Source organism: Sturnira hondurensis, unplaced genomic scaffold (genome assembly GCF_014824575.4).
Source record: "Sturnira hondurensis isolate 20B ecotype Veracruz unplaced genomic scaffold, ASM1482457v3 Scaffold0020489, whole genome shotgun sequence".
Taxonomy (NCBI): Eukaryota; Metazoa; Chordata; class Mammalia; order Chiroptera; family Phyllostomidae; genus Sturnira; species Sturnira hondurensis.
Genome location: NW_028093120.1, coordinates 4,203,388 through 4,214,280, shown reverse-complemented (window position 1 = coordinate 4,214,280; position 10,893 = coordinate 4,203,388). Strand labels below are relative to the sequence as shown.

General features: G+C 34.7%; 1 pseudogene; it reads left to right on the top strand.

Moving 5' to 3' along the window:
* The first annotated feature begins 328 nt into the window (after window positions 1-328).
* On the top strand, window positions 329-708 carry LOC118975684 (28S ribosomal protein S36, mitochondrial-like; annotated as a pseudogene).
* The last annotated feature ends 10,185 nt before the right edge of the window (window positions 709-10,893 follow it).

The window sequence follows — 10,893 nt, the reverse complement described above, 5'->3', positions numbered from 1 at the left end:
TCATAGAGATGTAAATTAAACATACAATGAGATATCACTTCACACCAGTGAGAAAAGCCATCATAAACAAATCAACAAACAATGAGTGTTGGAGAGGATGTGGAGAAAAGGGAACCCACATTCATTGTTGGTGGGAATGCAGACTGGTGCAACCACTATGGAAAACAGTATGGAATTTCCTCAGAAAACTAAACATAGAACTGTCTTTTGACCCAGAAACTCCACTGCTGGGATTATATCCTAAGAATTCTGAAACACCAGTCTGTAAGAACCTATGTATATTTCAGCAGCTCACTAACACCCCAAAAGCTATCCCTTCTAAGGGGTCATGATGGGCAGTAAGATGGCATCTGCCAGCAGGGTCATTCAGATAGTTAAGCCACATACTCCATTAATAAGGTTCCCTAACAGAAGAGCCCATCCTAAATCCAATGTATCAGAAGTTCAGAGATCAGCAGGACTACCATCTCACTCTTCTTCAGTTTCACACCATTTTAAAGGAAGTAAATCGGTGGATTGGCCAGTGCATTAGGCTCCACCAGACACTGCACAAATAATAAAAACATTACCTGAAATATAGAAGAAAACTTATGTCTCAGGAAGAAATGGAATTTATCCAGTGTGGAGGTCCAGAATAATCACTGATAGTGGCTGCTGTTTGTCATCAGACAGAAGGATAGTCTTTACAATAAAGGACTTCCAACATGATGAATGAGAAATTGTACATTAAACAACCTTAATAAATATTCTGTAAACAAAAAATATATAGGAAATATAACATCTCATAATGTATGTATCTTGGTCATCTCCTCCACATGCTTACCTAATTGTTTATATACTTTATACTTATTAAAGTACACATTTAAAATGTTAGCCTATTATTTTACTCTTGATTATTAAGTATTATTAGTGTTGAAGTATTAAAAGAACACAATGTCTTGTAAACCACCATAGATTTCTCATAATTTCATTTTTTCTTTCAAATTCTCTTTAGATACTAATTTATCAGGCAGAATTGCTGCTTTTTGGAAATGATTTTTCTGAAATCAGATGAGTATCAGTGAAAAATGTCTCCATTATTTATTTTTAATTCTCTTAATATTTTTTTCATTGACAAACTTACTGGAGTATAACTGGCTTAATAAGCACATCCTACTTTGAACGATAAAAATATAGCCAAAGTAAAATCAGTGACTTTGTAGTAGTAAGACACGGTATTTAACACAAAAGATTTTTTGTCAAAGATCAGAGCAGAATTAAATGACATAGCAAAAGCACAATTCTAAGAATCAATGAATCCAGGAACTGGATTTTTGAAAAGATAAACAGAAGCAACAAGCCTTTAAGTAGGCTCATCAAGAAAAAAAGAGAGAGGACCCAAATAAATACAATCAGAAATGAAAGAGGAGAGTTACAACTGATACCACAGAAATACAAAGGATTGTAAGAAATTACTATGAAGAACTGTATACCAAGGCATTCGAAAACCTAGGTGAAATGGACACATTTCTAGAAAAATATAATCTTCCAAAACTCAATGAACAAGAACCAGAAAGCCTGAATAAACCAATAACAGCAGATAAAATTGAAGCAGTAATAAAAAAACTCTGGACACACAAAAGCCCTGGACCAGATAGTTTCACAGGACAATTTGACAAAGCATTTAAGGAACAGCTAACACTATTCTTCACAGACTATTCCAAAAAATCCAGAATGATGGAAGACTTCCAAACTATTTTCATGAAGCCATCATCCTAATCCCAAAACCAGATAAACACACAACAAAGAAAGAAAACTTCAGGCCAATATTGCTGATGAGCATAGACACTGAAATCCACAACAAAATATTGGCAAACCACATCCAACAACACATTAAAAAGATCATACACCATGACCAAGTGGGATTCATCCCAGGGATGCAAGGATGGTTCAATATCCACAAATCAGTAAATGTAATACATCACATAAACAAAAGCAAAGACAAAAATCACATGATCATATCAATAGATGTGGAAAAAACTTTTGATAAGGTACAGCACCCATTTATGATAAAAACACTCAGCAAAGTGGGAAGAGAGTGAGCATTCTTCAACGTAATAAAGGCCATATTTAAGATACCTACAGCCAACATCATACTCAACGGACCAAAACTAAAATCTTTTCCACTAAGATCAGGAACAAGAAAAGGTTGTCCACTTTCACCACTTCTATTCAATATAGTATTGGAAGTTTTAGCCACAGTGATCAGACAAGAAAATGAAATAAAAGGCATGCAAATCAGAAAAGAGGAAACAAAACTGTCACTGTTTGCAGATGACATGATAGTGTACTTGGAAAATTCTATGGACTCTACCCCAAAACTGCTCGACCTAATAAATGAGTTTGGCAAAACAACGGGATACAAAGTCAATAACCAGAAATTAAAGGCATTTTTGTATACCAACAATGAAACAGCAGAAGCAGAAATCAAGAAAATATCCCATTCGATATAGCAACATGAAAAATAAAATACCTCGGAATAAATTTAACCAAGAAGGTGACAGACCTGTATGCAGAAAGCTACACAACACTGAAGAAAGAAATCAAGGAAGACACAAACAAATGGAAATATATACCGTGTTCATGGATTGGAAAGATTAACATCATCAAAATGTCCATACTACCAAAAGCAATTTACAGATTCAATGCAATACCTATTAAAGTACCAATGTCATATCACAGACATAGAACAAACACTTCAAAAATGTATATGGAACCATAAAAGACCCCGAATAGCAGCTGCAATGTTAAGAAAGAAGAACAAAGTAGGAGGGATCACAATACCTGATACCAAACTGAATTACAAGGCCACTGTAATCAAAACAGCCTGGTACTGGCATAAAAATAGGCACATAAACCAATGGAACAGAACAGAGAGCCCAGAAATAAACCCAAGTCTCTACAGTGAGTTAATATTCAACAAAGGTGGCAGTAACATAAAACGCAGTAATGATAGCCTCTTCAACAAATGGTGTTGAATAATAGTGTTGAATGGTGAGAACTGGACAGCTCTCCCAACAAAAAAAATGTGCAAAAAAAATGAAATTCAAGCACCATCTTAAACCATACACCAAAATAAATTCAAGGTGGATAAAAGACTTATAGATATATATAAGCCATGACACCATTAGAGTCCTAGAGAAGAACATAGGCAGGAAAATCTGAGATATTTCACGCAGCAACATTTTTATTGATATGTCCTCTAGAGCAAGGGGCATAAAGAAAAGAATAAACAAATGGGATCTCATCAAAATAAATAGTTTCTGTGCAACTAAAGAAAACAGTATTAAAATACAAAGAGAACCAACTGTATGGGGAAACATATTTGCCAATGATATCTCAGACAAGGGTTTAATTTTCAAAATATACAAAGAACTTAAACAACTCCACTCTAAGAAGACAAGCAACCCAATTAAATAGTGGGCAAATGACCTGAACAGACATTTCTCCAAGGAGAACATAAAGAGGATCCAGAGACACATGGAAAGATGCTCAATATTGCTAGCTATCAGATAGATGCAAATTAAACCTACAATAAGATATCACTTTAAACTGGTCAGAATGGCCATCATAAACAAAGCAAAAAATAGCAAGTTTTGGAGACATTCTGAAGGAAAGGGGACCCTAGTGCACTGTTGGTGGGATTGCAGACTGGTACAACCACTATGGAAAACAGTATGGAATTTTCTAAGATAACTAAAAATAGGTCTGTCTTTTGACCCACCAATTTCACTGGTAGGATTATATCCTAAGTACCCTGAAACACGAATCCAAAAGAACCTATGCACCCCAATGTTCAGAGCAGCACAATTTACAATAGCCAAGAGTTGGAAGCAACATAGGTTCTCATCAGTAAATGAATGGATCCAAAAACTCTGATACAATTACACAATGGAATTCTATGCAACAGAATGAAAGAAGGAGCTCCTACCCTTTGCAACAGCATGGATGGAACTGGAAAGCATTATGCTGAGTGAAATAAGCCAGGTGGTGAAAAACAAATACCATATGATCTTACCTTTTACCGGACGCTAAACAACAAAACAAACAAGCAAGCAAAATATAACCAAAGACACTGAAATATAGAACAGGCAGACAGGGACCATGGGGGAGAGGGGAGGGAATTTCAGGGGGAAGGGTTTACAGGAACAATTATAAAGGACACATGGACAAAAACTAGGGGGTGGAAATGGGATGGAGGTGGGTAGCACTGAGGGGTGGGCTAGGATAGGAGTAAAACAGAAAACTATACTGAACAACAATTAAATAAATAAATAAATAAATAAATAAAATAAAAGAACCTATGCAACTCAATGTTCATAGCCATACAATTCACACTAGCCAAGTGCTGGAAGCAGCCTAGGTGCCCATTAGCAAGTGAAGGAATTAGAACACAATGGTGCACTTACACAGTGGAATACTACACAGCAGAAAGAAAGAAGAAGCTCTTACCCTTCAAAACATCATGGATAGAACTGGAGAGCATTATGCTAAGTGAAATAAGCCAGGTGGTGAAATACAAATACTGTATGATCTCGCCCATAAGTGGAACCTAATCAACAAAACAAACAAGCAAGCAAAATATAACCAGAGACATTGAAATTAAGAATGATCTGACACTAACAAGAGGGCAGGTGTGAGAAGATAAAGGGGGAAAAGGAGGGGAGGGTTTTCAGGAACAACTATAAAGGTCTCATGGACAAAACCAAGGGGAGGGGGTAAGGGGAGGGAGGTGTGTTCATTTGGGATTCAGGTGGATTAGGGGGGGTAAATACAAACAACTGTACTCAAACAACAATAAAATAATTTAAAAAATAAAATATCAAAAGCAAAAGAAAAAAGAAAAAGAAGCAAAGTGACAGAGTATTATTGCGCCCAACCTTGATGACACAGGTAAACTCTGAAAGAAGTCAGTGCTTTTTCTTATTAATTTCACATTGGTCCAGGCCCGGTATTTGGAAAAGTATAAAGAGGGAAATCCAGTGGGAATTAGAGGAGTTTCAGGCCCAAATTCAGCCAGAATCCAAGAGGTAGACTCAGCTAATCAGTGACGGTGACTGGTGCAGAAGCATAATAATTACCACTTCACTTACAGCTTAAAAAGTTTTTGCCATTTCATTAGAAGAAATACTGGAACATTTAGTTCCAACTGAGCTAGAGAATGTGACAATATCACCACCACCCACCCCATGTCAACTTGGATTCCATACATAATTTATTAAACCGTATTTAAATTCCCAATAAAGACAATAGCAAACTATGATTCATGTTATGTGAAGCAATTATTACCTTGTACAACTGAAAACACGCTGTTTCTTTCCCCAAAGGTGAAAGAAGGACCTAATTATCATTTCATCTATTTTTGAGTGATATCAGTCTTCATCTAGGCCAATCATTCATTCTCTGATATCATGATTTATATACTGAGATACTAAGTTAAATTATTATACAACTTCTACAGTAAGGGGATGGAAGAGGGCAGAAAAAGAAAAAGAACTGGTCAATGCTTAGCACATACTTTCACATCAAAATAAGAAAGAAATGTTGTAAGAAATACAGTCTGGCCCTGGCTGGTGTAGCTCAATGGATTGAGCGCGGGCCTGCGAACCACACCATCCTGGTTCAATTCCCAGTCAGGGCACATGCCTGGGTTGCAGGCCAGGTCCCAGCATGGGATGTATGAGAGGCAACCATACATTGATATTTCTCTCCTTCTCTCCTTCCCTTCCCCTCTAAAGATAAATAAATAAAATCTTAAAAAAAGAAATACAGTCTGTATTTGTGCAACTTCTATTATGAATCATAACTGGTATTTATAAAAACACAAACACTCTTTGTTATATACCTTTATTTTTTCTTAGCACATAGGTAGGCTATTTTTGATACCTTTTCTGGTAGGGTGACCTAAATATTAATTTCTATAGAATCTAACTAAGCCCTTGTGGTGGTTTTATGTATATATATACAAAATTACTTTGATACTCTTCATTTAAAGAGGTGGAGCTTAATTACCCTTCCTTTTAGTATGTACAGCACTTTGTGAATCATTTCTAATAAATACAATATAGTAAAAATGAAAACTTGTCACTCCAATATTGTTGTGAAAACAATGGGTGCACGTCTTGACGGTTCTCTCTCTTTGGCATCTGTTTCTCGGTATGAAAAAATCCATATCTTTAGCAGCCCTGTTGAGAATCTCTATTTGGTATGTGCTAAGAGAATGAAACCTGTGGCCACATTAATGAACTCAGAAGCAGATCCACCAAGCTTCAAATAAAAAGTCTGCTGTCTGAGGTGCCAGCTTGACTGCAACCTAAAAAAACACTGTGAACTAGCACCAACAACGACTCCCAGAATCTTGACCCTTAGAAAGTGAGTTAATAAGTGTTTGTTGTTTTAATCTGGAAAACTTTGGAATAGATTTTTTAATGAAGCAGTAGATAATTAATACCACTTTTTTGTACCTGGAAGTGGGGTGTTGTTTGAACTACAACGTAAAATGTGGAAATGGCCTTGGAACTGGACAGTGGGCTTTGAGGAAAAGGGAAAAGCTTAGAGTACCTTGAGCACACCATTTATAGAAGTCTGAACTCTTACACGCAGTGAGTAACCCCTCTCCAGAAAATAAATTATCTTTGTTACATGGGGTCTGAAAGCTTAGCAACAATGTTGCCTAAAAAGGTGTGGAAAGTAGAAAATGTACTTAGTAAACTGGATGATGTAGATAAGATTTCCAACCAGAGAAGTATCACTTTTTTCCCTTTCCACTTAGAGTGGAATGCAAGAAGATAGAGAAAAACTATTAAGAAAGGACAAAGGGAAAACTATTACATGATAAGCAACCAGAACCTCATGATTTTAAAGTTTCTCAGCCACTTCAGAAGCACATGATGCTAAATTTAAGAAATTGTTCTGAAGCAAGGATTAAATTTAGGATACTGCAAGAAAAATAGGGTCTAAAGATGAAGCTGAGGATGTGATTATAAAGCCTTTTGTCAAGTCTTCAAAAAGAGTAAAGGCAGTGTCCCAGAGTACCTTTCCACACAACAAATATTCTTCTAGACAAATTAAGGGTATACTTCATAGATCATCTCAATCAAACAATAGTGCTTCTAGGAAGATTAACAATGTTATATCCCAGAATTCTTAGCAGGAGCTCAAAGTAGAAAAAGATTTAACCTTGAAGAAATATGTGGTAGTACCCTTTGTCAAACATAATAAATCTTAAATGTTAGAGGACACCCAAAATATTTTAGAGAGTGGTATTGGAAATTCTGTCATCTTAGACTGAAGTGGAGGGAGGATACAAAATGAAGAGCCTATTGTAACCTTCAAATTTGACTGGCAGGAAGCAAAGAGAAAAGTACTGAGATGTCAACATGTGATAGCTCCCCTTCAAGAAAAACTAAGTATGTTGCAGGGAGAAGAAACATGAGAACAGAGCACAGGACCAGTGGTGTGATGTTTTTATTTAAAAACCTTCCCTTGATCTACTTGTACTATTTCATTACTCATTAGTATAGCTTACACAGAGAACACATTATGTGTTCTTCACTCTTTCCTTTTATTTTCCAGTTTTTATAACAGGGAGTCTATTCATGATATGCAACAGTTTCTGAATGTTTTTCCCAAGCAGCATCACAGTTTTCTGTTGGTACAATCAATCCTGAGACTTCTCTAAAGATTTTCCAGTTTTTTCTCAGCGAGGTTGTTCCTCAGTAAAATAGGAATAATCTTCTCTGTCCTAGGTGTTTATGGAACTTCAATCAACCCTTTAAATGCTTTGATATCAAAGGGCAATTCAGAATTCTGAAATCCACTCCTTTTCACACTTTTTTGTATTTTCTCTCTGTGCATCCATCTTGGTCCTCAGCCATGTCACTGCCAAATGAAGAGCCCTTCCTGCCGGTTGGCAATTTTGACAAATTATATAATTCTGTTGGTGTAGTTCTAAGTTTAAGGCTGTTAGTAGGAATTCTGAAAATACTACTTTTTCCTCTATTAATCTTGGATTGTGCGTAATGGATTTGTTATTATTTCAAGAAAATTAGTTTTAAAACACAAAGAAACCAATCTTCTTTGTAAATTCAATGGTTGGGATAATATAGACCAAATGATTAATAAAATATGAAAATATTTATAGAAGTTAAAAAATTATATCTTTTATACATGCTAAACTTACCAAATATATGCTCCCAAATCTTCTGCAAAATAGATATTCCTATCTTCAAAAAAGATGCTCACTTTTCAAAAAGTGATTTTTGGTGATAGTTATTACAGGGCAGCATTTGAACAGGAGCTCAATGTGGGCTCAGGAAACTCGGCTTATAGTAGTGGTTTATCATAGTTTTGTTACTGCTGAGAACTGTGTGTTTACTTAAAACTTGCTTCAGGCAAAACACATTAACCTATTGTCTCATTTATTTTGCTGCTATCTCTATATTTGGAATGGATGAGTTCTACAATCAACTGTAAAAATCTCATTCTATGGTCACTGGACAGGGACAGGTGGATTATAATTTTAATTTTGTGAAGTAAAATATGAACTTGACTGTATGACCTTCTAACCTTCTTGAATTATATTTGGTTTTAAAAGAAACAGATTGTTTCTTTCATTCCAAACATTAATACTTTTCATAAATGTAAAGAATTAGGAAGCATCATAACTATGTATTCCTTTCCTTTTATCAAAACTGATTCAGACACCCGGTAATTTATCTACAGACATAGTTAACATACTTTCTGTTTGCTTGGTTTACTTGTTGACTAGCACACCAAAATTCTTTTGATTTTTTCAAGTCAAAAGAGGATATGTTTATTGATTTTAGAGAGACAGAGAGGAAGGGGGAGAGAAAGAGATAGACAGACAGACAGACAGACAGACAGATATTGATGTGGCAGACAAACATCCATATGTTGCCTCCGGAATGTGCCCCCACCTAGAAGCAATACCAAAACCTTTTGGTGTACAGGATGACACTCCAGCCATCTGAGCCACCCATCCAGTGCCAAAAGATTTTTGACCAAAGAAGATTACAAATAACTCTTATGTATATGTGATTGAAATATTTGTGATGTGTTTCAACATCGTCCATTGATAGGATAAAGACAATTTTAACCTGTTTTCAAAATATTTTGACTGATGTTTTTTTTCCTAAGTATTTAATTTTATTCATCTTTCCTCATTATATTTTGTGAATTTAGCTATCATCAGTGAAGAATTATTTTGTACCAGTATTCTCAGAAGTTCTATTTTTATTTTATTGCTAGTTAAGTAGACCTTGCATTGGAAGTCATATTTTCCTAAGTTTTTAAGTGTTTCTGTTAGATAAGACTTGATATTGACCTGAATGATTTTAATATAGAAAATTTCATAAACTTCCAGAACCTCATCTTACCTTTGCAATGTCTTAAGTTGTACATATTTTCATTGTAGGTTCAATGACATCTGTGATCTCCGTGCTCATAGAGAAGGTTATAGACAACTAGATGGTATGTTAAGTTTTTTTTTAAAGAAGATTCTGTAAGAAAGAAAATAATCAAGAAACAATTTTTAAGTGCCTATGGATTCTTAATGTCTCAAGTCAACAACACCAAAATACAGAATGCAGAGAAGGGAAACTGCCATTACATTACTGTGATAGCAGGGAGGAATAAAGACTATTTCATACAGCTGGCCTTCAACTGAAGAAACTTTCAAATGAGGCAGTAATGAACACCTGACTGTAGTAATGAATCATATCCTTTAACCTTAACTCTAAGGACATGATTTTAAAATGGAAGAATAATTGCAGACAATATCCTATTATTTTCAGGTGTACATCATTGTGATTCAAAATTTATATACATTACAAAATAATTACCACAATAAGTCTAGTTACCATCTGTCGCCACATGAAGTCATGACAATATAATTGACTATATTCCCTATGCTGTACATTAGAATTCTGTGACTTATTTATTTTATAACTGGAAGTTGATACTTTTTAATCTCCTTCAATTATTTCACTTGCCCTCAACTCCCCCTCCTCATCTAGTTTATTTCCTGTGTCTATGAAACTGTTTCTGTCTTATTTTGTTTGTTCATTTGTTTTGTTTTTAGATTCCACATTTAAGTGAAATCATATGATATTTGTTTTTCTCTAACTTATTTCACTCAGCATGATACTCTTTAGGTCCACTCATATATTGCAAATGACAAGATTTCATTCTTCATTTATGACTAATATTTGTGTGTGTGATGCTTCCATATCTTGGCTATGATAAATAGCACTGCAATGAACATAAGGGCCTATATCTCTTCAAATTAGTAAAAATATAATTTTTAAGCCTACATATTTTTAGGTTTGGAATATTGAAAGAACATACTAATCTGCAATTAAATAAAGAAATAATTGTTCTTCCTAGGATATCTAGAGAACACTTGTTGCTCCTAAAGATGAACACCACACAGTTTAGCTTGGAATGAAGGTAGACATACGGTTAATCTGCATTCTAGCCTCCTGAATTACTTCTCATTTCAAAGATGAAAAATCTAAGGCTTTTTTAATGAATATACTTTACTTTCATAAACTCACTTTTGAGGTTACATTTTCAGAGTATCTAAAGCATTACACTACTAAAATTTTATTCATAACACACATGACCAATATTTTCAATATACATAAAATGAATTTCAGATATAAAATGAATATTTTCAATATGTATTTTAAACAGTGTTAATCTTAAACAGTGCAATAATCCTCGGGATAGTGTGAGCATAGATTCTTAGGATATGAAATTTTATTTCATGTTATTTTATTCATTTAAAATATTTAATTAAATATGTGAATTGATAGACATAATATTTCCCTT